Source organism: Coregonus clupeaformis, chromosome 23 (assembly GCF_020615455.1).
Source record: "Coregonus clupeaformis isolate EN_2021a chromosome 23, ASM2061545v1, whole genome shotgun sequence".
NCBI classification, from domain to species: domain Eukaryota; kingdom Metazoa; phylum Chordata; class Actinopteri; order Salmoniformes; family Salmonidae; genus Coregonus; species Coregonus clupeaformis.
In genome coordinates, this window is record NC_059214.1 from 52,706,947 (window position 1) to 52,717,109 (window position 10,163).

A 10,163-nucleotide genomic window follows, 5' to 3' on the forward strand; every position below is an offset into this window, starting at 1 on the left:
CATGCTGTGGGGGTGCGTTGCTGCAGGAGGGGTGGTGCACTTCACAAAATAGATGGCATCATGAGGATGGAAAACTGAAGCAACATCTCAAGACATCAGTCAGGAAGTTAAAGCTTGGTCGCAAATGGGTCTTCCAAATGGACAATGACCCCAAGCATAGTTCCAAAGTTGTAGCAAAATGGCTTAAGGACAACAAAGTCAAGGTATTGGAGTGGCCATCACAAAGCCCTGACCTCAATCCTATAGAACATTTGTGGGCAGAACTTAAAAAGCGTGTGCGAGCAAGGAGGCCTTATTTACCTAAGTATTCAGACCCTCTGCTATGAGACTCGAAGTTGAGCTCAGGTGCATCCTGTTTCCATTGATCATCCTTGAGTGGTCGGCAGGTAACTTAGTGGTTAAGAGCATTGTGCCAGTAAGCCCTAATTGCTCCTGTAAGTCGCTCTGGATAAGAGCGTCTGCTAAATGACTAAAATGTAAAAAATAAATAAAAATGTGGCCATCACAAAGCCCTGACCTCAATCCTATAGAACATTTGTGGGCAGAACTGAAAAAGCTTGTGCGAGCAAGGAGGCCTGCAAACCTGACTCCGTTACACCAGCTCTGTCAAGAGGAATGGGCCAAAATTCACCCAACTTACTGTGGGAAGCTTGTGGAAGGCTACCCAAAATGTTTGACCCAAGTTAAACAGTTTAAAGGCAATGCTACCAAATACTAATTGAGTGTATGTAAACGTCTGACCCACTGGGAATGTGATGAAATAAATAAAAGCTGAAATAAATCATTCTCTCTACTATTATTCTGACATTTCACATTTTAAAATAACGTGGTGATCCTAACTGAGCTAAGACAGGGAATTCTTACTAGGATTAAATGTCAGGAATTGTGAAAAACTTTGTTTAAATGTATTTGGCTAAGGTGTATGTAAACTTCCGACTTCAACTGTAGGTCCTGGATGGCAGGAAGCTTGGCCCCAGTGATGTACTGGGCCGTACGCACTACCCTCTGTAGCGCCTTACGGTCGGATGCCGAGCAGTTGCCATACCAGGTGGTGATGCAACCGGTCAGGAGGCTCTCGATGGTGCAGCTGTATAACTGTTTGAGGATCTGGGGACCCGTGCCAAATCTTTTCAGTCTCCTGAGTAGGAAAAGGTGTTGTATACTGCTGCTACTGTCTATTATCTATCCTGTTGCCTAGTCACTTTACCCCTACCTACAGTATACTGCTGCTACTGTCTATTATCTATCCTGTTGTCTAGTCACTTTACCCCTACCTCTGCTCTTGTCCTTCTAGACCTGTCTGCTGCCTTTGATACTGTGAACCATCAGATCCTCCTCTCCACCCTCTCCGAGCTGGGCATCTCCGGCGCGGCTCACTCCTGGATTGCGTCCTACCTGACCGGTCGCTCCTACCAAGTGGCGTGGCGAGAAGCTGTCTCCGCACCACGTGCTCTCACCACTGGTGTCCCCCAGGGCTCAGTTCTAGGCCCTCTCCTTTTCTCCCTATACACCAAGTCACTTGGCTCTGTCATATCCTCACATGGCCTTTCCTATCATTGCTACGCTGACGATACACAACTAATCTTCTCCTTTCCCCCTTCTGATAACCAGGTGGCGAATCGCATCTCTGCATGTCTGGCAGACATATCAGTATGGATGACGGATCACCACCTCAAGCTGAACCCTGGCAAGACGGAGCTGCTCTTCCTCCCGGGGAAGGACTGCCCGTTCCATGATCTCGCCATCACGGTTGACAACTCCGCTGTGTCCTCCTCCCAGAGTGCGAAGAGCCTAGGCGTGACCCTGGACAACACCCTGTCGTTCTCCGCCAACATCAAGGCGGTGACCCGCTCCTGCAGGTTCATGCTCTACAACATTCGGAGAGTACGACCCTGCCTTACACAGGAAGCGGCACAGGTCCTAATCCAGGCACTTGTCATCTCCCGTCTGGACTACTGCAACTCGCTGTTGGCTGGCCTCCCTGCCTGTGCCATTAAACCCCTACAACTCATCCAGAATGCCGCAGCCCGTCTGGTGTTCAACCTTCCCAAGTTCTCTCACGTCACCCCCCTCCTCCGCACACTCCACTGGCTTCCAGTTGAAGCTCGCATCCGCTACAAGACCATGGTGCTTGCCTATGGAGCAGTGAGGGGAACGGCACCTCTGTACCTTCAGGCTCTGATCAGTCCCTACACCCAAACGAGGGCATTGCGTTCATCCACCTCTGGCCTGCTGGCTCCCTTCCTCTGCGGAAGCATAGCTCCCGCTCAGCCCAGTCAAAACTGTTCGCTGCTCTGGCACCCCAATGGTGGAACAAGCTCCCTCACGACGCCAGGACAGCGGAGTCACTCACCACCTTCCGGAGACATTTGAAACCCCACCTCTTTAAGGAATACCTGGGATAGGATAAAGTATTCCTTCTAACCCCCCCCGCCCCAAATTGTAAAGTGGTTATCCCACTGGCTATAGGGTGAACGCACCAATTTGTGAGTCGCTCTGGCTAAGAGCGTCTGCTAAATGACGTTAATGTGCCCTTGAGCAAGGCACTTAACCCTAATTGCTCCTGTAAGTCGCTCTGGATAAGAGCGTCTGCTAAATGACTAAAATGTAAATGTAAATGTATACTGCTGCTACTGTCTATTATCTATCCTGTTGTCTAGTCACTTTACCCCTACCTACAGTATACTGCTGCTACTGTCTATTATCTATCCTGTTGTCTAGTCCCTTTACCCCTACCTACAGTATACTGCTGCTACTGTCTATTATCTATCCTGTTGCCTAGTCACTTTACCCCTACCTACAGTATACTGCTGCTACTGTCTATTATCTATCCTGTTGTCTAGTCACTTTACCCCTACCTACAGTATACTGCTGCTACTGTCTATTATCTATCCTGTTGTCTAGTCACTTTACCCCTACCTACAGTATACTGCTGCTACTGTCTATTATCTATCCTGTTGTCCAGTCACTTTACCCCTACCTACAGTATACTGCTGCTACTGTCTATTATCTATCCTGTTGTCTAGTCACTTTACCCCTACCTACAGTATACTGCTGCTACTGTCTATTATCTATCCTGTTGCCTAGTCACTTTACCCCTACCTACATGTACATACAGTGCCTTCGGAAAGTATTCAGACTGCTTGACTTTTTCCACATTTTGTTACGTTACAGCCTTTTTCTGAAATTGATTAAATAAATAAAAATCCTCACCAATCTACACACAATACCCCATAATGACAAAGCGAAAACAGGTCTTTAGACATTTTTGTAAATGTATTAAAAATAAAAAACAGAAATACCTTATTTACATAAGTATTCAGACCCAATGCTATGAAACTCGAAATTGAGCTCAGGTGCATTATGTTTCCATTGATCATCCTTGCGATGTATCCACAACTTGATTGGAGTCCACCTTTGGTAAATTCAATTGATTGGACATGATTTGGAAAGGCACACACCTGTCTATATAAGGTCCCACAGTTGACAGTGCATGTCAGAGCAAAAACCAAGCCATGAGGTCGAAGGAATTGTCCATTGAGCTCCGAGAAAGGATTGTGTTGAGGCACAGATCTGGGGAAAGGTACCAAAAAATGTATGCAGCATTGAAGGTCCCCAAGAACACAGTGGCCTCCATAATTATTCAATGGAAGAAGTGTGGAACCACCAAGACTCTTCCTAGAGCTGGCCGCCCGGCCAAACTGAGCAATCAGGGGAGAAGGGCCTTGATCAGGGAGGTGACCAAGAACCCGATGGCCACTCTGACAGAGCTCCAGAGTTCCTCTGTGGATATGGGAGAACCTTCCAGAAGGACAACCATCTCTGCAGCACTCCACCAATCAGGCCTTTATGGTAGAGTGACCAGACGGAAGCCACTCCTCAGTAAAAGGCACATGACAGCCCGCTTGGAGTTTGCCAAAAGGCACCTAAAGGACTCTCAGACCATGAGAAACAACATTCTCTTGTCTGATGAAACCAAGATTGAACTCTTTGGCCTGAATGCCAAGCGTCACGTCTGGAGGAAACCTGGCACCATCCCTACGGTGAAGCATGGTGGTGGCAGCATCATGCTGTGGGGATGTTTTTCAGCGGCAGGGACTGGGAGACTAGTCAGGATCGAGGGAAAGATGAACGGAGCAAAGTACAGAGAGATCCTTAATGAAAACCTGGTCCTGAGCGCTCAGGACCTCAGACTGGGGTGAAGGTTCACCTTCCAACAGGACAATGACCCTAAGCACAAAGCCAAGACAACGCAGGAGTGACTTCGGGACAAGTCTCTGAATGTCCTTGAGGTGCCCAGCCAGAGCCCGGACTTGAACCCGATCGAACATCTCTGGAGATGCCTTTTGTTCTTTTTTGGTAATAAACTAGCTAAAATGTATAAAAAACTGTTTTTGCTTTGTCATTATGGGGTGTTGTGTGTAGATTGATGAGGAGAAAAAAAAAAATGTAATCAATTTTAGAATAAGGCTGTAACGTAACAAAATTTGGAAAAAGTCAAGGGGCCTGAATACTTTCCGAAGGCACTGTAGATACCTCAATTACCTCATACCTGCACATCGACTCGGTACTGGTACTTCCTGTATATAGCCAAGTTATCGTTACTGTTATTTTTATTCGTTATTCACTGTTTATGTATTCCTCGTATTTCAATTTCTTATTTTATGTTTAACTCTGCATTGTTGGAAAAGGACCCGTAAGTCAGCATTTCACTGTTCGTCTACACCTGTCGTTTATGAAGCATGTGACTAATAACATTAGATTAGATATATCGTCTCGTTGGCACCACTTCCTGCTATAACACTTCCTGCTTTACTCTGATTGGATACTAACACGGCACTGTCCTTTCCGTCCACCCCCTTCTTCTTGATTTGATTGGTTGCTTTTCCTTCTCAGGTTTGATGGGATTGGTGAGAAAGTAAAGGATTGTCGTTCAATGAAACGTCTCATTCAGGGACATGTGACAGGAAGCAGGACCACTACTGATAGCAATAACAATAAGTGCACTGTTTATAATATCCGGAAAAAAAAATATACAACACAATAAAAAAATAGTTGAAAGCTAAAGCCTATTGCACATGTTTTAATTTGATACAAACATTTAGGATACACAGATTAGTTGAAACAAATACATAAACATTATGAACGTATACTATGCTTAAACTTATTGAAAAACAATGTGCAGCCAACCCAGTCTTAAAGACCACTGCTTCTCTGTTGTCAATCTGCTGTTTTATATGGACATACAGTATCCATAGGAGTAGTCTATGTATGCATCTCAAATGGCTCCCTATTCCATATATAGTGCACTACTTTTGACCAGAGCCCTATGGCACTATATAGGGAATAGGGTGCCATTTGGGATGCATGTTATAACTGATTGTTAGATCAATCCATTTTCTTCTTAATGTTTTAAGACCACCCATTAACCTGATCACAGGTCACACACCGACCTAACTAGGTGATTAACATTATAACCTTGGAAAAAACGGCCTCAACACATATAATAGAACAGCATATCCAGTGCATTCAGAAAGTATTCAAACCCCTTGACTTTTTCCACATTTTGTTACGTTACAGCCTTATTCCAAAATTGATTGTTTTTTCCCCCCTCATTAATCTACACACAGTACCCCATAATGACAAAGCAAAAACTGGTTTTTAGAAATGCTTGCAAATGTATTTAAAAAAAACTGAAATATGACATTTACATAAGTATTCACATCCTTTACTCAGTACTTTGTTGAAGCACCTTTGGCAGCGATTACAGCCTCGAGTCTTCTTGGGTATGACGCTACAAGCTTGGCACACCTGTATTTGGGGAGTTTCTCTCATTCTTCTCTGCAGATCCTCTCAAGCTCTGTCAGGTTGGATGGGGAGCATCGCTGCACAGCTATTTCTCCAGAGATGGTATCTCCAGAGATGTTTGATCAGGTTCAAGTCTGGGCTCTGGCTGGGCAACTCAAGGACATTCAGAGACTTGTCCCGAAGCCACTCCTGCGTTGTCTTGGCTGTGTGCTTAGGATCGTTGTCCTGTTGGAAGGTGAACCTTCGCCCCAGTCTGGGGTCCTGAGCGCCCTGGAGCAGGTTTTCATCAAGGATCTCTCTGTACTTTGCTCCGTTCATATTTGCCTCGATCCTGACTAGTCTCCCAGTCCCTGCAGTTGAAAAACACCCCCACAGCATGATGCTGCTACCACCATGCTTCACCGTAGGGATGGTGCCAGGTTTCCTCCAGACGTGACGCTTGGCATTCAGGCCAAAGAGTTCAATCTTGGTTTCATCAAACCAGAAAATCTTGTTTCTTATGGTCTGAAAGTCCTTTAGGTGCCTTTTGGCAAACTCCAAGCGGGCTGTCATGTGCCTTTTACTGAGAAGTGGCTTCCATCTGGTCACGCTACCATAAAGGCCTGATTGGTGGAGTGCTGCAGAGATGGTTGTCCTTCTGGAAGGTTCTCCCATTTCCACAGAGGAACTTTGGAGGTCTGTCAGAGTGACCATCGGGTTCTTGGTCACTTCCCTGACCAAGGCCCTTCTCCCCCGATTCTTCAGTTTGGCCGGGCGGCCAGCTCTAGGAAGAGTCTTGGTGGTTCCAAATTTCTTCCATTTAAGAATGACGGAGGCCACTGTGTTCTTGGGGACCTTCAATGCAGCATACATTTTTTGGTACCCTTCCCCAGATCTGTGCCTCGACGCAATCCTGTCTCTGAGCTCTACGGACAATTCCTTCGACCTCATGGCTTGGTTTTTGCTCTGACATGCACTGTCAACCGTGGGACCTTATATAGACAGTTGTGTGCCTTTCCAAATCATATCCAATCAATTGAATTTACCACAGGTGGACTCCAATCAAATTGTAGAAACATCTCAAGGACGATCAATGGATAGAGGATGCACCTGAGCTCAATTTCAAGTCTCATAGCAAAAAGTCTGAATACTTATGTAAATAAGGTATTTCTGTTTCTAAAAACCTGTTTTCGCTTTGTCATTATGGGCTATTGTGTGTAGATTGATGAGAAAAATGTTTTATTTAATACATTTTAGAATAAGGCTGTAAAAAGTGAAGGGGTCTGAATACTTTCCGAATGCACTGTACAATGGAACAGCATATATAATGGAAGCATTCGAAGCCAATGTTGCTCCAGCATAGCTGAGATCTGTTTAAAGCAAGTTCTTCAAAGTAAAGAAAAGTTGAGAAGACAACAAAATATTAAAAATAATATCATCATCATAATGACTTTTAGAAATGCTTCATTCTTGCCAATTGATTCATTTCACATCGTTTCTTCTTCTGACAGAAACTCAGGATACTAGAGCATGCTGTTATGGGGCTGTGGTCTAAAGCAGTGCACTATATAGGGAATAGGGTGCGATGGGGCTGTGGTCTAAAGCAGTGCACTATATAGGGAATAGGGTGTTATGGGGCTCTGGTCTAAAGCAGTGCACTACATAGGGGATAGGGTGTTATGGGGCTCTGGTCTAAAGCTGTGCACTATATAGGGAATAGGGTGCGATGGGGCTGTGGTCTAAAGCAGTGCACTATATAGGGAATAGGGTGTCATGGGGCTGTGGTCTAAAGCAGTGCACTATATAGGGAATAGGGTGTTATGGGGCTGTGGTCTAAAGCAGTGCACTATATAGGGAATAGGGTGCGATGGGGCTCTGGTCTAAAGCTGTGCACTATATAGGGAATAGGGTGCGATGGGGCTGTGGTCTAAAGCAGTGCACTATATAGGGAATAGGGTGTCATGGGGCTGTGGTCTAAAGCAGTGCACTATATAGGGAATAGGGTGTTATGGGGCTGTGGTCTAAAGCAGTGCACTATATAGGGAATAGGGTGCGATGGGGCTCTGGTCTAAAGCTGTGCACTATATAGGGAATAGGGTGCGATGGGGCTGTGGTCTAAAGCAGTGCACTATATAGGGAATAGGGTGTTATGGGGCTGTGGTCTAAAGCTGTGCACTATACAGTGGGGGAAAAAAGTATTTAGTCAGCCACCAATTGTGCAAGTTCTCCCACTTAAAAAGATGAGAGAGGCCTGTAATTTTCATCATAGGTACACGTCAACTATGACAGACAAAATGAGAAAAAAATATCCAGAAAATCACATTGTAGGATTTTTAATGAATTTATTTGCAAATTATGGTGGAAAATAAGTATTTGGTCACCTACAAACAAGCAAGATTTCTGGCTCTCACAGACCTGTAACTTCTTCTTTAAGAGGCTCCTCTGTCCTCCACTCGTTACCTGTATTAATGGCACCTGTTTGAACTTGTTATCAGTATAAAAGACACCTGTCCACAACCTCAAACAGTCACACTCCAAACTCCACTATGGCCAAGACCAAAGAGCTGTCAAAGGACACCAGAAACAAAATTGTAGACCTGCACCAGGCTGGGGAAGACTGAATCTGCAATAGGTAAGCAGCTTGGTTTGAAGAAATCAACTGTGGGAGCAATTATTAGGAAATGGAAGACATACAAGACCACTGATAATCTCCCTCGATCTGGGGCTCCACGCAAGATCTCACCCCGTGGGGTCAAAATGATCACAAGAACGGTGAGCAAAAATCCCAGAACCACACGGGGGGACCTAGTGAATGACCTGCAGAGAGCTGGGACCAAAGTAACAAAGCCTACCATCAGTAACACACTACGCCGCCAGGGACTCAAATCCTGCAGTGCCAGACGTGTCCCCCTGCTTAAGCCAGTACATGTCCAGGCCCGTCTGAAGTTTGCTAGAGTGCATTTGGATGATCCAGAAGAGGATTGGGGAATGTCATATGGTCAGATGAAACCAAAATATAACTTTTTGGTAAAAACTCAACTCGTCGTGTTTGGAGGACAAAGAATGCTGAGTTGCATCCAAAGAACACTATACCTACTGTGAAGCACGGGGGTGGAAACATCATGCTTTGGGGCTGTTTATCTGCAAAGGGACCAGGACGACTGATCCGTGTAAAGGAAAGAATGAATGGGGCCATGTATCGTGAGATTTTGAGTGAAAACCTCCTTCCATCAGCAAGGGCATTGAAGATGAAACGTGGCTGGGTCTTTCAACATGACAATGATCCCAAACACACCGCCCGGGCAACGAAGGAGTGGCTTCGTAAGAAGCATTTCAAGGTCCTGGAGTGGCCTAGCCAGTCTCCAGATCTCAACCCCATAGAAAATCTTTGGAGGGAGTTGAAAGTCCGTGTTGCCCAGCGACAGCCCCAAAACATCACTGCTCTAGAGGAGATCTGCATGGAGGAATGGGCCAAAATACCAGCAACAGTGTGTGAAAACCTTGTGAAGACTTACAGAAAACGTTTGACCTGTGTCATTGCCAACAAAGGGTATATAACAAAGTATTGAGAAACTTTTGTTATTGACCAAATACTTATTTTCCACCATAATTTGCAAATAAATTCATTAAAAATCCTACAATGTGATTTTCTGGATTTCTTTTTCTCATTTTGTCTGTCATAGTTGACGTGTACCTATGATGAAAATTACAGGCCTCTCTCATCTTTTTAAGTGGGAGAACTTGCACAATTGGTGGCTGACTAAATACTTTTTTCCCCCACTATAGGGAATACTGTGCCATTTGGGACGCATCTTCAGCCTTCTGTAGGGACAGTCCTTCTCTGGCCACACCCTCCTCAGTGGGTTTCTGAAAATCTGAAGTAGCCAGCATAATAAAAAGAGTAGCCAGGGGGTGCGGGGGTAGGGGGTGCGGGGGGGCCAGGGGGTAGGGGGTGCGGGGGGTGCGGGGGTAGGGTATCTGATGCACCCTAATTTGTTAAAGTCACTGAAGTAGCTGGCCACAAAAGGGTTAGTTAGTAGTCAGCTATTTGGCTGTCAGCAGGCGCTTATGGACACACTTCCCTTTCTCTGGCCACTCACTCTAGGCCACGCCCTCTTCTAGCCACACCCCCAGGGGTCAGGGCAGGTAATGTCATGGTAGAGGTGGTAGTCCCGCCCCCCACCAGGTAGACAGCGGTGGAGGACGTGGAGCGAGGAGCCTTGGCAGCGTCCTTGTTGTTGCTGTTTACCTCACCAACCAGGGTATCCGTGGAGACCACCCAGGTGGCGGGACGCCACGTCTTCAGGGAGTACGGTGTCTTGACGCGGCGCTTGATTTTCTCACCTGACCCTCCCTGGCCGCCCAGTGACGAGCCA